This window comes from Thalia democratica, chromosome 2 (assembly GCF_965202585.1).
Source record: "Thalia democratica chromosome 2, ktThaDemo2.hap1.1, whole genome shotgun sequence".
Lineage (NCBI taxonomy): Eukaryota > Metazoa > Chordata > Thaliacea > Salpida > Salpidae > Thalia > Thalia democratica.
Window position 1 is genome coordinate 74,987,984 of NC_139166.1, and position 19,591 is coordinate 75,007,574.

Genomic DNA, 19,591 nt, shown 5'->3' on the forward strand with positions numbered 1-19,591 from the left:
GATTGGCTGCTTAAGTAGTAACGGGATCAAAGTCTGACAGATTTATAAATTTTGTTTTAAATGTTAATAGAAGTATTTAAAATATATTTTGTATAATTTAACTGATTTAATAATTTGCTAAGATTATACTTTTAAATTAATATTCTAAATGTCGTGTAAAGTATTTATTTTGGTCAGTGCGTTTGCTAAGTGCCATCTATAAACAAAAGTAGTTAAATGTGCTAATTATAAAGAATTAGTGCAGAGTTATATTTGGACTTACATTTTACGTTTATAGACTCAATATTCATATTGCAATAAGTTGTCTTTAATAATTATAGTTTAGTTTTTGTTTTGTTCCATAGTAGAAATTTTAACTTTTTTATAAGTTTGTTAAAATATAGAATTTTCTTAGATTTCTTAACAACATAAAGACGACAAAAACAGAAATCCGAAACCAAAGCTAATTAAATCTGCTTATAACGATGTTAGTTTAACTTACTTTTATAGTATTTATAATAAAAATAAATTGTGAATTTTTAAAATTATATACATTTTTATGTTTCTTTAAAACGCTAAGTTTTAGGCCAATGTTTAAACAGGTTTTCAATCTTGACAAAAGCTATTCAGTTTTATTTTTATTTATCTAAAATAAAGTATTTTGAAACTTTAGTAGTCATTTAAGCGTGGTAAAGTTTAAATTAATACTATCTTAACTCATCTAAAGTTTCTAATTTTATAGCTTTTAAAAGGGTAGCTGTAAAAATTGTACGAGCGTACAAAGTTGCACGAAGGAACAAAATTGCACGAGTGCACAAAATTGCACGAAGATACTTTTGCAAAAGCGATTTTTTTTATTAAATTATCATTTAGTTTTTTTTTTTCTGTATTTATACTCTCGTGCAAAAATTTAACTCGTGCAAAATTGACCCTTGGTTCAAAATCGTTTTTGTGCAATTTTTTGCCCTCATGCAAATTTTGCCTGTGCAAACTTGGCTTCGTGCAATTTTGTGCACTCGTGAAATTTTGTTCTAGTGCAATTTAGTAGCCTCGTGCAATTTTGTCTTCATGCAATTTAGACCCGTTCCCCGTTTAAAAAGCTTGATTAAAACCCTCTTTATAAATATTCATTCTATGTCAGATTATAACCAAAACGCTACTACTACTTTACTTTTTTTTTTCAGTTGGACCATATTTTTTTATTTATAATTTTTTAAATTTTATACCCAAAAAAATCTATACTAGCTTTGAATTTTTTTTCGTAGTTTCCAAAACATTATAGTATCTTTAGATATAACTATTACAATTTTACATGGCTGTTGAATATAAACTGTTTACCATAAAATGATAACTTAATTTATTATATGAGAAAAATATGTAAACTTATTAAACTTAAAACTAATGCTTTCAAATGATTATGATAGCTATTTTAAATTTATAAACTTTAAGTAATTTAAGATTGAAAAATTAAAATATATAAATTTTATACTAAATATTTTGTATTTTGATTGTTATTTATATTTTAAATAGATGCTTTTAATTAAGTTTTACAGCTAATTGTTGAAACTACTACGTTAAATAAAGATTTCGTTTTAATTATTATTCCGTTTATTCTCAATTAAAACTTTAATTACTACACAGAAATAATTATTACGACTTCGAGTTAAACACTTTAAAGATAGCACTTACAAGTACATACTTTAAAAAGATTAGCGACCGTTGGTAATTGTCACGTACTGAAGTACGCACGTGTAATTTTATATACTACACATTTACAGTTTTCACAAGCGCCCGGCTAGCTCAGTCGGTAGAGCGTTGGACTCTTAATCCAACGGTCGTGGGTTCGAGCCCCACGTTGGGCGTGGTTAATTTTAATTTTTGTATTAGTTTAAGTTATTTTTTGTTAAATAATTAGTTACATGGTTTTAATGACCGATAATTAGATTAGTTTGTTCAAATCATTAAAATCACGATTTTGGTAAATTTATCAAAAAAATATTTTCAGTTTTTATAATACAGACAAAATAAAAAGATAAATTTCACAAAGTAAGCTTATCGATATTTTTCTGGTCTAACTTCTGCTAATTTTTTTTTTTAATATTTTCTATATAACACTTTTTTTATTGTAATTTTGGCTACGAAAAACCCACAATAAAACTAAATTAAGTAGGTTTTATTTTTTTCTTTGTTAGGACTAGACTGCTTAAATTAATTTTAAATATGGTATTCAAAAATTATAGTTATAATAAATGCAAAGCAAAAAATTTTAGCATCAACTCATTTTTATTTCAGATTTATTTTAAAAATCTACACATTATTCTATATGTGCACCATGCTTCAAGAAACTTGTAATAAGTTAATTTCTTCTCATAGAAGTAAGCTTCAGGTTATAAAAACAAAATACTGACAAATTAAATAAAACTAAAAAAGTTGTGATAGTTTAGTTTCTATAAAGGAAATAACTTTTATTACTTAACAAAATATAAGTCAAAAAGTGCGTCGACCGGAAGTCGACCCGGAACTTTTGTTTAGAAGGTACCAATGCTGACCGTTACACCATCGACGCTCATTGATACTCCTGTAAGTAAAGAATATGAAGTTACTTAATATAACTCTTGATAACAAGCCTCGGTTAATTACATTTGGGTGGTGACGTAATAATAATAAGTGAGACGCTGAATTAATTTTTTTTTAATTATTAAATTAAGGTAATTATGCTATTAAGTAAGATATTTGAAAAATTTATATTAACTGCCACTAAAGCTATTAAATTATTTGATATAATATAGTATTTAAAATCAAATCGATATTTAAATTTTAAAAATAGCAAAAAAATGATAGCTGCAAATTTATAAAAAAAAAAACTCGAAGTTTAATCTTATGAAATTAAACTAACCGATAGGAAGTTTAGTAAAGTATGATGTTAATTACGCATAAAAATAAGTTCAAAGTCAAGAACCAACTTTTACAATGTATAATTAAAATAATTTTATTTATATTTTTTTATTCGTGTTAAGTTGTTTACAAAGTTGCACTAAAAACTCTACTTCTTAATGTTATATGTCTTATTATGACTGTTACAAATGATATTACTTTTCCACGTAAAGCAAAATGCTTAATTATATATCCTAGTCATAAGTAACTCTATTAGTAAACAAAAGTACTTATTTTTTTATAATATTTGTAGAAGAAGCAAATTATCAATCTATATAAAATAAAACAGTTATACATATTTAAATATATACATAAGTATGCACTTTATATATATGGTGAATAAATTATAAGAACGTAAAATAAAAACAAAGTATTAACTAACAGCAACTTTATCTGTTTGTTTTGGATAATTACTAAGAGTTGTTTACCGTTTTGATGAGCTGAAAAAGCTAAAAACAAAATGTAAACAGCTAAAAGCTCAAAGAATGTCTCTGAACTCTGGCTAGTTACAATTTACAAACATAACAAATAAATAAACACTTTCCATTCAAATGAATAAAGTTTAACTGTCCTACAAATTTATCAATCACATTTAGTTGTAGTTCATCGATTATTTATAGAACACCTCTTCGTTCATTTTCGGTAATTTTATCTTTAAAATAATACTAACCCTTAAACCAGGGTTTCCCAAAGTGGGCCATGACAGATACTCAGGGGGCCATGAGCAGTAAAGGAGCCACAGGGGGGCCATAACTTGAAACTTACACTAGATATTCTTGAGTTGCAGATGAAAAGCAAAAAAAAAAGGTCTTATGTGTAGTTTATGGTAGTTTAGAAACTTACACTAGATATTCTTGAGTTGCAGATGAAGAGCAAAAAAAAAGAAAAAAGGTCTTATGTGTATTTTATCGTAGTTTATGAGTAACCTATATGTTGAAGGGGGCCATTGTTTTTTCAAACTTTATAAAGGGGGCCAATTGCAAAAAAGTTTGGAAAACCGTGCCTTAAACGCATGGCTTGCTTTCATAATAACTTTATAAACTCAACTCACTATTACTTACACAAGCGTCGATGGTGTAACGGTTAGCATTGGTGCCTTCCAAGCACTAGTTCCGGGTTCGACTCCCGGTCGACGCACTTTTGCTGATAAACTGTTTCCAAGAATCAGAAATTAGCTTTTTATTACAACCGATAATTGATTTTTTTGATGTCGTTACCACTACAATTTGTTCAATTAACATCTGAGTTTTGCATTTATGTTAAAACATCAACTAATTTAAAGACTTTTTCTAATTATGTTAAATGTGCAAACGAAAGTTGTTCAAACTTTAATAAATTTTAGCATAAATAATTAAACACTAAGATTGTTATTTGTCTGGGTAAATTAACTTCTCTGCTTTTTACCTTACGTTTATTTTGAGAAAAATTTCGTGTAACAATGAAAATATTGTTGCGATTTATTGTATTAACGGCCAGGTATAATTGTATGTAAAAGTAGTACTCATTTGATTTGTATGATTTGTTATAGTTTATTAAGTTGTTAGATATTGTTTTATTGGCCTTGTTATTGAACTTTGTTCAAATTATTTTGTTTGTGTTATGTTTAATCGTTAATACTTAACATGAAAAACTATGCTTTGTTTGGAAAAGTTCAATTTAAAAAATCAAACCTTTATTTATGTGTAAAAACTTTAGGTAAAAAGTAAAGTATTTTAGTTTTTCAATGTAGAGTTTTCTCATATGTATTTTTATGAAATATAAAAATAATTTTTAATCATATAGAAGCTAGTAGTTTAAATAATATTTGGTTAATAGTTATATACACTAAATTAATTTAATACACTATTTGCTTTTTGCTGCAAGCAATAAATTTGAGCAATGTTGCAAAAATATGCTGAAATCAGCAAATATAATGTTTTTAAGGCTAGTAAGCTCATATAAGTGTTTATATATGCGTAATATCGAGCTTGCTACAAGTCGTTGTGGCCGAGTGGTTAAGGCGATTGACTAGAAATCAATTGGGCTCTGCCCGCGTAGGTTCGAATCCTGCCGACGACGCCTTTTTAGGTTTTTTTTTTTAATGATGTTAATTACGTTTTAACTATCTGCTGTAAATTATTAGCTTATCTGTGTATGCTTACTTGGATACAAAATGTGTCGAAAAAATTTACAAAATTATACTTGTAGTAAACACAAATCATTATAAACTTGACAAATTACAAGTATAATCATTCTAACAATAACCTATACCTTTTTATTCTATAATATATTAAGTTCATCGATTAATTTTTACAACAAATTTAAATGACAGTTTTTCAAATTAAAAAAAAATTGAATTAATGACTTAGATTTAAGTTCATCTAAGTATATATATCAGATTTGAAATATGTAATACTAAACAAAGATAAATTTATTTTGGTAAATAAGTTTATTGTAAATGTTATTAGAAATAAACAAAACATAAATATTGTTTATAATTTTGATACTTAAGTTAATTTTACTTCATTACTTTTATGTTGCATTAAAAGTTTCGAGCTTTTTATTTAATTTAATCTCGAGGGGTTAAGAAGTAAAATGAGAAATTTCTCTTTAACTCGCACTTATATTTCACACGACTTTATTGTTATCGGTAAAAAACTCAATACTTCAATAAATATAAATCCTACAAACAGGTAACGAAGCAGCAGCATTGAGATGGAGCCCAAATGGTTGCCGAAACTTTCAACAGAACCAACTTCACTTGACAGGTAAACATAAATTTTGACTCTATATTAAATATTTAAAAGACTAATTATTGAGTTAGAAAAATATTAAAATAGTAATTCATCCAAGAAGGTAATTGAAAATTAAAATTTTGTTGTTTTAATAAACACAATTACACTGTCTCATTGAAAAACTGAATTTAAAGTTTGTAAATCCGCTTTGCGGTGAAACTGTGTAATTGAGTTTCTCAAAATGATACAAATGTTCATATTTAAATATAATCTAAATTTTATTTGCTTTTTAATTTCACCAGCTATCAGATATCAAGATACCTATGTACAATGTTTTCATTATTATTATTTGTTTATATAAATATTCGTAATTAAGTAATACCATGATTATCTTTGTTATTATGCCTTATCTGGCATATAGTAAACCGTCATAAGCTATTTAAAACATTTATAGCATCACAACTCAAACTTTAAATATAAACATAACAATTTCAAACTTATAACTTAGACTTATCATTACAAACTTATAACGCATTTGCAGTATACAAGTTTTAAGTTTAAACATAACTTTACAAACTTATAGTGTACTTCTACTAAAAAATTATACTTCAAATACAACTGATTAAGTTGAACGTAAACAGCTCAAATTGTTCACATCTCAGAGATAAATTTAAACAGAAAGCTAAATCTATATTAAAATTTTAACAAGTTTATGTGTATAAAATTTATGCTCAAAATTCTAATTACCAATTTGTAGAGCTTTATTCAGTATTCAATTAAATAATTTTTAACTTTATTATCAGCAATTTAACATTTCTGTAAAAGTCAACAAACCAAGTTTTCTTTTTTTAATACAACAAAAGATGCAAGATAAAAAGTATTCTACTTTAGTACGATCACAACGTTTTTTGAAATATGGGCTTTTACGTTAAAAGGAAAAAAAGAAAGAAAAAAAAATGTAATGAAGTTATTGTTTAATTGGCATCATCGCTTGGTAAAGTTTGATTTAAGAAAATTTAGACAACAAAAAAATTGGCTTTCGGTTGTTGTCAGTTGCGACGCGTGGTATCGTACAAAAAAAAATTACACGTATTTAAAAACCTAAATTGATACTTTTAAAAACTATTTGGGTAATAAAAAACTACTAGAATCACAACAAATCGTTTGTAAACAAAATTTTATTTTAAAACAGTATTTTTTAAGGTTCTTTAAAAAAGTAAAAAGTTTTTTAATTAACGCTCCATCCCACGCAACGCCACTGAATGTAATGCTTAAATCGTTTTAACTTAAGTATGTGTTGTTTGTCGGTAGAAATGTACACTTGTTTGTAAGTTGTACCAAAAAAATGCTTCTAAATTTTTATTCTGTCTTTAAAGTATTTATTGCGATTTTTAACTACTCAAGTCATAACTTTGTCTATAAAATTTAAAAATTCTGTTGAAACTGAGAAGTTATATTTTATAATTGCGCTCGCATTAGTTTTGCATAAAGACTGAAACAAAGCTATCTAAATACACCATGAATTTCTAAATACAACTCAAAGATAACATAATTTCGTTACATATATTATAACCCTATCAAATGTTAATAGTTAAGTTTAGTAAGTTTGTATCCAAGTATTTAGCATAGTCTTGGCGTATTAAAATTTTAGACTGTAAAAAATAACAGTTTTTTTTTTTTTAATTTACGGGCTAACAAAAGTTTAATTAATGTAGATTTTTTACACTTCATTCCAAACTTTGTAAAACTTTAAAACTATGTTCAGCGAAAAGTGTAGATCAACATAACAAGTTAACCAAACATTTTTATAAAACTCTTTTCTAATACGTACTAAATCTATAGCTTCAACAATATAACTAAACTTCTCACTCCCACTTTTAACAAAGTATTTTTATTATACTTTATTAAACGACAAAATGATATACTTGGTCCTAGGATCTGGTGCACGAAGAACCTTTTGGTCATCGAGTCCCACACTACGGATACCTTTTAACGTCTTTTACAGGGCAATTTAATGTGTAGGAAGTAATAATAAACAGTATAAACAATGAGAAAACAACTCTGAATACTATATACTTGAATAAACTTATTTTACTTATATACTTAATTAAGTTTAACAAAGTTAAAAATATGTAAGTCGAAAATAACAGTTGTGTGCGAATGGTTATTATTTATTAAACATTTCAGCGACGTTGTTTCGTTAGGATCTGTATTATAAAAACTACTAGTGTGTAAATTTTGTATGTTTATAGTTTGTTATAGTGAGGCCAACATAATTACCACCATATTTAAGCAACCACTTAAGCACTCCAAATATCATAAGTAGTTTTTGTTGTACTCTACCACTTTAAGCTGTAATTTTCCAAAAAAATTATATTTTTCATACAGCCCCCATTTTAAGTCCACTTTAACCACTTAAGCTATTATTTTCATAAATTCAATTTCTATTGTTCTTTTCCCTATTTGTACCAAATTTTCAATATAAATTCGATACATTTACCGATTTCGATATACCCCGTGTGGGTCGAGGCGTTGGGACGTCGGACACGGAGTTGGATTATTTGTAGCTGAAAAGTTGTGGGTTCAAACACGAGGGGGAGCGAATTTAATTGGGGCTACATACTACAATTAATTGTAGGGGCAATCTCACCTTATTGTGGGGAGGAAGTTTTTGGCAAAAATTATTTGTATTTTTTTTTAGTTTTGGTCAATACCACCAAGGTTTTTTATGCACTTCCTTTTATTCTGAATACAGTTTTTCGACAATTTTTTAAAAACAATTGACCTAATGCAATAAGGTCAATGAGGTTTAAGGTCGTAGAGATTTATCGAAAGATTCACTACAAAGTGTAAATAAAATTTTAAGCTGTTAACACAGTTTGAAGCTTGTATTAGCTCTAAATATTTACAAAAATTAAACGTACAATATGACATTAATGCTTATAAAAGTTTAGAAAAATATGTTAGAATGACAATTACAAAAGAAGCTCTTTATAACTCGACAAAAAAACTCTATCAAAAACCATAAAATGCGTCGACCGGGAGTCGAACCCGGAACTAGTGCTTGGAAGGCACCAATGCTAACCGTTACACCATCGACGCTTATGATAGGTTCTGGTATTTACTGGTTATAAACTCAAATGTTATTGTAGCTAGCTATGTAGCTCAATTGAATGCTACCATATGTGCATTCAAGCGTTGAACGTTTTGCCTTTAGCTCGACAGAATGTGCTATAATATTGCGCTGCAAATTTTTAACGCGTTTTTGCTCGCTAGCTGTATTGTATTAGGTTTATCTGCTCACTTAAGCAGTAAATTCTCACGTGGTTAAGCGCTTATGGCGGTAAACTTGATGCTTATTTGCAAAAGCTGTTCATTTCAAATCGTGCACTTTACTTCGTAATTGCTTTTATGTTTATTGATATATGTTCTCACGTTTGATTAAAAAATGTTAAGTTTATGATTATATTAAATTGATAGCTTTATCTTTTACTTTGTTTGATTAAATGATGACTAAGAAAATGAACCTAAGTACTTCTAAACAATTATTCAAACTGTAAAAACGAACTAATATACATGAAAAAAAATTCTGCCCAGCTAGTTATAGTTATTTCTTAAAGTTTAATCACTGATTAAAGTCGTGAGTCTTAGTGAAAACTATATTACGACAAAACTATATTGAAAGTATAAAAAACTAGATAACTAAAGTTAAATAAAGCTTGTACTAGAAGTTAAACCAAAAAACGTTTATTGGTTCAAAGTTAAACATATTTGAAGTTATATTTTTTATAACTTACTAATCAGTTGATTAAAAGTTATACTAACTAATCAACTTTAACATAATTTAAATTTAAAAAGTCTTTCAATTAATTGAATATTTCTGTTTTGTTACATTTTCTTTTAATTAGTTAGTGTAAAACTTTAAAAGTTAAGCCAATGATTATTGTTAAAAATTTAAAACTTTAACTTTTAGTTCAAGATTATTCAAAAAAGTAAATTTATACACAAAGTGAGTGTTTTTTTTATTAAAGCTGGCACTTTTTAAAATTCTACATGACTAAAAACTTGAAAAGGCTTTAAAATTTTTTTAAAATGTTTTGAGTTCGTATTTATGGACAGAATAACACAGCTTGTTTTTGCTTTTGAAAGTATAATATTAAAAACTAAAAAAAATCAGTACTTGTAACTAAATGAAAATGAGTTATTAAATAACGTTAAAATCTATTTAAACTTTTTTTAGAGTGAGTTTAAGTAAATTTATAGTAAAATAAAACCGATTCTTATTGCGCTTACCGAAACATAAAGATAATAGAAATAGTTTACGGTTAAAGTTTTACTTCGGAGACTTAGGTATAATTTTTCTATAATAAACCACGAAAAATATTATACAGCTGATTTTTATCAATCAACTTTTTAACGTATTCATAATTATTGTTGTTATTATAAAGTTTAAAAAATGTGTAACTACAATTGTTAAAACAATTTGAAATAGAAATCATAGATGCTTATGTCTTATGCTTAATTGAACAATAAGAAAGTTGTTTTTTGAACAAACTAGCTTGAAGTTAAATGTAATAAGGACTAATGTCACAATAATTATTTCTAAGTACTCAGAATCGCATTTTAGTATAACAAGTTTTAATTGTTTAATGTGAAATTTAACGCCCATACCAATATATAACATAACACAGTATAAAAATTGAATTATATCTATAATTCAAATCTGCACAAACCATATTTTTTCAATTTATTACTTTTTGTAAATGTACATAACATACATTGTTGATTTCAATTCGAAATCAAATTTGACTAATAAAATTTATTAAATAATTTGATTAAGTTAACGTTAATTGATCTTATAACTCATACTTAATCAACATTTTAGTAAAAATGAGTTCTGATTTTTAAAAGTGGCATAGACGGGATTCGAACCCGCGCCATCGAAATGACTGGAGCTTAAATCCAGCGCCTTAGACCACTCGGCCACTCTACCACACGACTGAGATAATAAATTTCAGAATATAAACAACAAATCTAACGTATAATTACGTCACAAAGAAAATATGTTTGTCTTAAGCAAACTAGATGACTAAAAACATTGGGTGGTTGCAGATTTCCACTACTTTTTTGAATTGCTTGAAAATCATGCAAATAATTTGCATATTTTCTGAGTCGGTTGTAATGCATTTGTAACGCATCCCTGATAATAAGTTTTACTTTTAAGTGAACATCGAAATGAAGCTTTACAGCCAATCATAATCACCACATTGCTAATTGGCAAATCACTTATTATTATGCAAAAAAGTTGATTGTTGATGCAATAATAACACGTTCACACATTTTTTATTACTGGCTTGCAGCCACTTTCTGTGTTGTTGGGTCACAGTTTTTTATTTGGATTTGAGTGTTGGTATCATTACACTTACAGCTTATTTGGAATTGTTAAATTTTTGGAATCAATTTTTTTTTATTTTTGATTCAGATTTTGCATTTTTATTTGTTTGGACAAAAACTTTATATTTGATTTTGAACAGTTGAAATTCAACTCAGCAGTTAGCTACCAGTTCAAAATAAAATAACATTTTTAACTGTCTATTTGTACAATTTCATTAGGGACTTATACTATTACATTGCTATGTTTTTATATTTTACTTATTTGCTAACTTATACAATCTTGTTAAATCTTGCTAAACTGTTTTTTTTTTAATTTACTAATTTGTCAATTTTGTAGATTTGTATTTGTTTATTGAATTTAAAGCTTAATAAATTTTATATCTTGCATTGGATCTATTTATTAAATTAAATAATCTTAGTCTCAATTTTACCTAACATGGACCCTAACTATAAACCCCTTTCTGGTCTGGATGTAGCAAAGCTACCAAATAGAAAACCTTCCCCACGATTTAGCATGCCACTTGTTTTTTCAATAATATTTTCTTTTTATAGATATGGTCTCTTAAATGTTTTTTTTCAAATGTTTAAATTGTAGGAACTTTAATTGTAACGCAACCATTAAATCTGTATAGCAACCGCTAAATTAACACATATCAAACGGAGTTAACAAAAAGAACGACGGAGATGGGATTCGAACCCACGCGTGCAGAGCATAATGGATTAGCAGTCCATCGCCTTAACCACTCGGCCACCCCGTCTGACGAACAACTTCCAAATTAAGCTTATTTATAACTGTTAAGTTACAATTATCTCTATTTGTATCTAACAAAGAAATGATTGCTTCAATAAAGTTTATACTTTTTGACTAGGCTTTTTTTTCATGGTTTAAAAAACTTTATATCAGTTTTGTGTGTTCCGAAAATATAAATTCACCACTATATTTAGTTGTTTAAGCTGCTAAACATATAGCTAGTCTAACTTAGCATTTGTGCTAAATAAAACCAGTTAGTGACTATAGTACAATTCCGTTAGTAAGTTAAATATATTCCCTCTAATTTTCACAATTTATCAAGTTTAGTTTAAAAATAATTACTACGTCATAAAAAAGAGGTACTCGTAAAACTAAATGAAAAGTTTATTATATTAAATTTTGGTTGTATATAAACTGTCTATAACTTTTTTGCTTAGTTGTACTTTTGTGAAGCAATTTAATTTGTTAGTATTAAATGATTGAGTTTTTGTGTTTACACGTAACAAAAAGTATCTGACTTTTTGTTAAAGTAATAAGATAAATGATACAGTTATTCAAAAAAAAACTATCAGTATTGTAATAAAGCAGCTTATTTAGATTTAAACCAACGATTAAATAATTTAGGCGACATAAAAAGCAAATAGATTTTATTGTATTATCTAATTAAAAATTTGAGTTTTTTGTATTTTAATCATAAAAACTTTCTCTCCTTTGATTTTTTCATCAAATTAAGAAGTTCTTAAATTCGAGAAAAATATTTAAGCCATTGAAAATATTATTAGTTAAAATTGTAAATATTATATAATATAGATTTTATCTTTACATGTAAACAAAACTTGATTTGATTCGCTGAAAAGTTTAAGTATACTTTAAGTTAATTTTTACAAGATTATAGTTTAACATTTTTAAGCTAATTGAGCTATTAGGTTTTACAAGTTATTTTTAAACCGTTTAAGGTAAAACCACAAAAGCAGTTAACTTTTAATCAAACGTGTATTTTTTAGTTAAAATACACAAATATGTTTTAAGCAGTTTTCACATTTCTTTTATTGATATTTTTTATTATACACAACAACAAAAATGTATTTACATAGTTTTAAATAATTTATTGTTTGTATCTTATTTTGGTCAAAACTACTTTTACCCTTCATAAACTTGCTTAAGTTTAAAAAAATAGGTTTTATATTTTTAATAAAGAACAATATATGATATAGACAATAAAACTCAACTTGAACGAAAAATATACAATACAATACAATTACAATACAATACAATTCAAAAATTAATCATTTAAAAGGAGCCTGACAGGGGACTTGAACCCCTGACCGTTGGATTAAAAGTCCAACGCTCTACCGACTGAGCTAGCCAGGCTCACAGTTAAAACCGAAACCCTGGTTATATAAAGTACATTTGTTACAACTGCATTCTACTTACCAAAATTTTGATTGATCAAATTAAATGAAAACTTTATTAAACTTTTCTGGTTACATGAACGTATAACTGGATGTTTATAAAACTATAAGATTCAGGTTTGAAGTTTAATAACTACAACTTTCAAAATATCTGTTTTAGCTTTGTCTAATTTATTGTAAAATTTTTAATATACTCTCCTAATAAAAAGTTATTTTAAAACTACTTAATTTAAAAAATAATAAAGTTTGTTTATTAAATTTTTTAAATATTTTATTATGGTAAAAGTGGCATTATAAAAAATTGTACCTATATCACAAAAAGTATTTAAGATATGGTTTTATAAAGAAAATGTTAAGAAATTGTTTTACTAAGTCCATATAAACATATGTATTTATTCAAATAAAATCAAATAACTTTTACAGCTGTTTCAGTGTCCTCAATACTGTTATATTCCTAGAATATTATAGTTCTTAAACACATTTATTAAATATTACACAACATAGCAAGTTGATATGCATTTAAAATAATCAATACAATTTTGTCTTAAGCAGCAATAAACATTTTGTTTCAGCACACCAGTAAATTATGAAAAAAGTTAAATTTATTAAATGTCAATTTTTATACAAAAGTTCAAAAACAAAAAATGTTTCCGCCCGGGCTCGAACCGGGGACCTTTCGCGTGTTAGACGAACGTGATAACCGCTACACTACGGAAACACTTGATTTTAAATTATATAGCCCGTTTATATTCCTATCAAGTTGCTCGGTTAATTGACTAAATTTGCATTGCTATCACACATGGTATGTATACGAGATAATATTAAACTATAAACTTTGAACAAGTTTAAAAAATTAAATTTTTAAGTTATATAGAAGATTATTTATATAATGCGCTCAAAATTAAATTGTATCTTTCTTTGAGATAGTATAACTAGTTTTGTAAGCAATATGATTTGATTACTTATATTGTACTATTTTAGGCATAATGAGCACAATTTTTAAAATATCTTTAAACTTTTATATTTATTGAAAAATTTTGTTATAAAAGCTTAATGTTTATTTTTAGATTAGGACGAATATTGTATTAAATTTATAAAATGAATATGCGAATAAAACTTTTATGTAAATTACAGAGCTTTTGTAATATATAATTAACATTTACGAATTAATTTTCAATGCATACAAGAAAAAGTAAAACGAACTTATTGAACACTACATTCAAATAATTTTTTGACGGATTAGTTAAATTCATGAGTCATGACATCAACATATTTTGAATAAAAATCTCGGATTTAAGATATTTTCGATTTTAGAAGTCTTTGACTAGCTTTAAGTATTAAAAAATTTAAATACTTTATAAACAATATTTAGAAAAATAACTTAAATAATAGAATTAACTATTTATTACACCCATTAAATTCAGTTTAACTACAAATTAAAATTTTTTATTAGCATTCACTAACTATTTTGAACAAATTTTGAAAATAATTTCCAAACTTAAACTAATAAAAAGTGTATATAATATGTGTAATACATAATATGTAACACCAAATCATAGTTAAAAGTATAGATATATAGTCAAATTGAACGATAGAAAGATAGAAAAATAAAAATGTAAGTTTTCTAAACTGAAAACACATAGAAAATTATAACAAATGATACAAGCGTATATATACGTATTTAAATAGTATCTTTCATATCTATAAAAACTTACTACTTAAACGAATTTTTAAACTTTTTACTTACTCTAAACTATACATGCTATGAAACTAAAAACAAATAACTTCGTTAAAAAATATTCATGTTTAACTTGTAAAAAGGGTTAAAACCAATCAACGTTTAATAGACAAGTTTCAGTGTTTGTCAAAGTTAGAATAAAATTATTATGTAAAACTATTAATTATTTCTTTATAATCATATAAAATCTTATACCATACATAGCTACAAAATTTTATTTAACTTAATGAGAAAGTTATCAAAAGTAAACAATTTTCTATGATAAAAGTTTTGTAAAAATGTAAAATTATTTGGTTGTAATTAATAAAAACTTAACAAAAAATTGTATATCATCAAACATGCTTAAACATAATACTATTACTCTAGCTAGTTTAGTCTACAAAAGTGTATGCAATATTTCATAACAAATTCAAAAAGCTTATAAAACTTTTAATCTTGTATTATCAATTGCTATAACGCAATTTATAAGAAAAGGCATTGCTACTAAGAAAAAGGAGCTACGCATGCATCACATACAATGTTGTTAAAATATATAATTAGCTTTCGTTGTTAGTTATCAGTGGCCCGTTGGTCTAGGGGTATGATTTCCGCTTAGGGTGCGGGAGGTCCCGGGTTCAAATCCCGGACGGGCCCTTCTTTTTGATTTGTCTAATTAATTCTGTAATGCAACATTAATCATTCTTTAAAAAAATATTCAAAATAGAATTGGAAATACAAAACTATACAATACTTTTATGATTTAACATTATCTATCTAAACTAAAACTCAAAGTTTATGTAATGGTTGAAATTGCTAAGCTATATAGTATTTTAAAAATGACTAATATTCTTACATTAATTAATGGTAAACTTATTTTACCATAACCAAGTTTTTAAACAAGTATAAAGTAGCGTTGTTGCTAACTTCTAAAACTATTAGTGTTTAAAATAACATAGAAACTTTATCTAATCTTTGTTTTAATTGCTTTTCTATTTCTCATCATTTAAAAAGTAAACTATAACATTTTACATGGCATTTAACTATTATAATCACCTTAATTAGAAAATAAATAATATTACTTTTTATACAAAAAACACTTAGTCATAAAACTATTTTTAGAATTTTATTTTTTAATTATTACAAATTTAATATATCAAACTAGTACTACACTGTCAACTTTACACTAGTTTGTTTTTACCAAAAGACTTTAGTTTTTTAATTTCATTGTTATACTAAAACCTATATTTCGCTCGTTTAAACCACAAAGCATTGTCTTTTGTTTACTTCTATGTTAAGAGCTAATTTAGTAGCGTATCATTAAGTTACCTGCTATGCGCTGTTGAAACTAAAACTAAAATATTACTAAAATAAAAACCTTTTATTGCATAACTTTCAAAACAACTACTAGTTTTAGTTTTAAATATTACTACATCAGCTTGTTATATGATTATTAATATTGCTAAATATATAAAACATAAACTTAAGTAATCAAAACGTTCATGTTTTTTGCTTACAACTTTTATTTTTATATCTTATTAAACGTTGTAATCACTTCCGAAATTGAAATTTCTTAATAAATTTTACTTTATTTTTATTGACGTATAGGTATAAGATGAAAACTATTGAAGTCTAAATTTAACATGATATTATATTTGTTTATACGCATAAAACAGTATACAATCAACTTTAAATTCCCATTTTCTTTATTTTTAGCTATACTAGTTGTATAAATTTTTATTTAAATTTAAAAATCTATATTTTTCTTTGTTTTGAAATTCATGAATTTCGTAATTTGTTTAGAACTTAAAAATGAATTCGTCCAAATTGTTATGTTTTACATTAGGGTTTTATTCTATCCAAATAATGCTATAAACATAAATTGCTAAAAGCTTATCGAAAGTGTTTAACTTTTATTAAAACTTCGAAAACTATTTAAAAAAAATATTATTAAGAAATTAAACAGATATATAATGTTCACAGAAAATAATAGAACTTAAGTGCACTGTTGTTTAAAATTATCTGAAAACCAGGTCATTTAAAAAGTATATTATTATAAGTTGTTAGTAAAAAAACTTTACAAAAAATAGTTCTTAAAAGTATAAATAGATAAAATAAGAAAGACTTAAGTTTAAAAGAACAAAACGTTGTCTCTAAAGCAAGTAGATAATATTCAGTAGTAAAAATATGTAGTAGATTGGCTTACTAACCAATATAGTTAGTATTAACAAAAATGTGTCTCTGTCCGAGATGTAAACTCGGGACCTTACGTACCTTAAACAGAAATCATACCCCTAGACTTTAATTAGACTAACCTTGGCATTAATAAATTTATCAACTACAAGTCAAAACAATTTAAGAAAGCTTGCTTTATTCTACTTGAATTTATATGAAGTAAAAGTATCGCTTCACAGCGTTACAAATAATTAAGATATTTGAAAACTAAATGTGATTTTGCGTTTACTTGTGAAAATCTTTATTTAACGACATTTTTAAAATTTGCTACAAAAATCTTGAAAAACAAAGTTAATAACTGTAAAAGCTGTTATGTTATACATCACCTTAATTAAAAATATATTCTGTAACTAAAGTAATACAACAGTACAGTCTTCAAATTTGAGCAAAACCTAAAGGACATTTTTCTATATTTATTAACATTTGAAATGAGAACAAAACTTTTTAAAATGCTCCATTTGACTTTTTTTAGTTACAAGTGATTTTAGCAAATAAGTTGACATAATTGTGTATTCAAACTGTAACTATTAATGTTAACAACTTATATACTTAACTATACTTATACGTGTGTAAACTACATCACTTCTTGAAAACTTTCCTTGAAATTAGAAAAAAAAATGTTTTGCTTTTAAAGAATTTGCTTAATTTTCATATATATACCATAAAATTTTATATATAACATATTTTTGCTGTATATAGAAATTGTTATCTAGTCAAAATACCATTTATTACATGTTTAGTATACTATTTTCATCATGCATTTAAAGTATATACCACTTTATGAAATGCAGATTAGTTTATTCTTATTACATTAGTAGAAAATCATAAAAATTTTGTGCTAATACTTATTTAAAAGTAGTTTGTAAACGTTATAAAATTTTAAATTGGATATTTTGTAACAGAGCAGCAAAAGAAATATGGAGGTGCCGGGCATCGATCCCGGTACTTCTCGCATGCTAAGCGAGCGCTCTACCATCTGAGCTACACCCCCATCTGGTAGTAAGGCTCCCGTAGCGTTTATAAATGTTCACATTTTTCGTCAAGTGCTTTTATCTTATCTGCTCGTTGCCTGGTAAGTGCATTCGTTTCGTACTAAGCTTTTAATGCTAGTTAATTTCATCGATTTTATACTTGCTTATGATAGTAATGTGTATGAAATATGTGCTAGCTTAATTTGTATTATTAGTTCTTAATAAACAGTTTAATAATACGATAAATTATTATACAGGTTTTTAAGGTAAAGTACGTATATATGCAGCTTTTACATTTAGTGAAAATAAAATAGTTAAGTTTGCCGTTTTTGAAGGTAATATATCTCTATACATTGTGCTTGTACTGCTTAAAAGAAAATATTAGTATGAAAGTTTTTGAAGGCGAAATAGAAAACTTCAGTTTATAATTTTTTTAAAGGTAAAACAGTTTTGTATGGGATTTGTCCAGTTTTGAGAGGTAAAACTGTTGTTTAATAAAATTAAAAAATTTCAAAGATAAACAGTTTCTACAATTTTCAAAAGTTAAATAGTTTTGTATATAGTTTACAGTTTTTATAGCTTCTGAAGGAGTATTAGTTTCTTATTCTACTTAAACTGTTTTGAAAAAAAAATATTATTAAGCGTTCCAGTTTTTTTAATAAAATAGTTGTATAACCAGCTAGTATATTTTTTGAAGGTAAAATATTTATATATTCTGCTTAAACAACTTTTAAAGAAAGAACATTAGTATATAAAGCTCGTACAGTTCTTAAGGAAAAATAGTCGTATACTCTGCATGTAGAGTTTTTCAAGGATAAACAATTGTAAATGAAGCTTGTACAGTTTTTGAAGGAATTATAGTTATATATGAAACTTGTACAGTTTTTGGAGGAAAAACAGTTGTGTATGAAACTTGTATAGTTTTTGAAAAAAAAAATAGTTGTATATCAAGCTTGTACAGTTTTTGAAAGAAAAATAGTTGTATGTATTATAAATACAAGCTTCAATATATTTATAAATTCAATATATTTGTATTTAAGCTCGGATGATTATTAGTTGGCATTTTACTTATTTAACTCTAAAAGCTGCAAGAAGTAGAATGTTTTAATAAAGCGTTTTGAAATAAACAGTTTTAAGTTTTAAACAAAAGTAGCTAACTAACTTTAAGTTATAAAGTAAAAAAATTGTTAATGCTAAAATAGCTTAAAGTAGAAATCGAAGCACATTATGCTATGCGGTTGCTTCAAAAGAAAAAGATTTATATACATCTTGTTTTGTCAGCTAACAAGAGGCTCGTTGGTCTAGGGGTATGATTCTTGTTACCTTGATATTTAACAAACAAAGAAGTAATAAGATACCAGATACTTGGTACCAAGTTAGCTGTATTTAATGTTTATTTTGTTAATCTTAAAGTTTTTTCTTTAAAAAATTTTGTTAAGTTAGATGGTAATACTCCAAATTAATTTTTATTTAAATACCTTAGCTTA

The 19,591-nt window shown here is 25.8% G+C and overlaps 1 protein-coding gene and 10 non-coding genes across 11 annotated transcripts in view; 4 read left to right on the plus strand and 7 right to left on the minus strand.

The window, feature by feature from the left end:
- LOC145828944 (putative ankyrin repeat protein RBE_0150) overlaps nt 1-19,591 on the minus strand; it is a 47,278-nt gene that overhangs the window by 24,954 nt on the left and 2,733 nt on the right. The gene's annotated exons all lie outside the window — the stretch shown is intronic.
- On the plus strand, nt 1,769-1,841 carry Trnak-cuu (transfer RNA lysine (anticodon CUU)). Its single transcript has one exon. It is a non-coding gene; the product is annotated as a tRNA-Lys (tRNA).
- On the plus strand, nt 3,979-4,050 carry Trnag-ucc (transfer RNA glycine (anticodon UCC)). The gene has a single exon. It is a non-coding gene; the product is annotated as a tRNA-Gly (tRNA).
- On the plus strand, nt 4,890-4,971 carry Trnas-aga (transfer RNA serine (anticodon AGA)). The gene has a single exon. It is a non-coding gene; the product is annotated as a tRNA-Ser (tRNA).
- Trnag-ucc (transfer RNA glycine (anticodon UCC)) lies at nt 8,658-8,729 on the minus strand. The gene has a single exon. It is a non-coding gene; the product is annotated as a tRNA-Gly (tRNA).
- Trnal-uaa (transfer RNA leucine (anticodon UAA)) lies at nt 10,539-10,620 on the minus strand. The gene has a single exon. It is a non-coding gene; the product is annotated as a tRNA-Leu (tRNA).
- On the minus strand, nt 11,698-11,779 carry Trnas-gcu (transfer RNA serine (anticodon GCU)). The gene has a single exon. It is a non-coding gene; the product is annotated as a tRNA-Ser (tRNA).
- Nucleotides 13,071-13,143, minus strand: Trnak-uuu (transfer RNA lysine (anticodon UUU)). The gene has a single exon. It is a non-coding gene; the product is annotated as a tRNA-Lys (tRNA).
- On the minus strand, nt 13,830-13,902 carry Trnav-aac (transfer RNA valine (anticodon AAC)). The gene has a single exon. It is a non-coding gene; the product is annotated as a tRNA-Val (tRNA).
- Nucleotides 15,484-15,555, plus strand: Trnap-agg (transfer RNA proline (anticodon AGG)). The gene has a single exon. It is a non-coding gene; the product is annotated as a tRNA-Pro (tRNA).
- Nucleotides 18,052-18,124, minus strand: Trnaa-agc (transfer RNA alanine (anticodon AGC)). The gene has a single exon. It is a non-coding gene; the product is annotated as a tRNA-Ala (tRNA).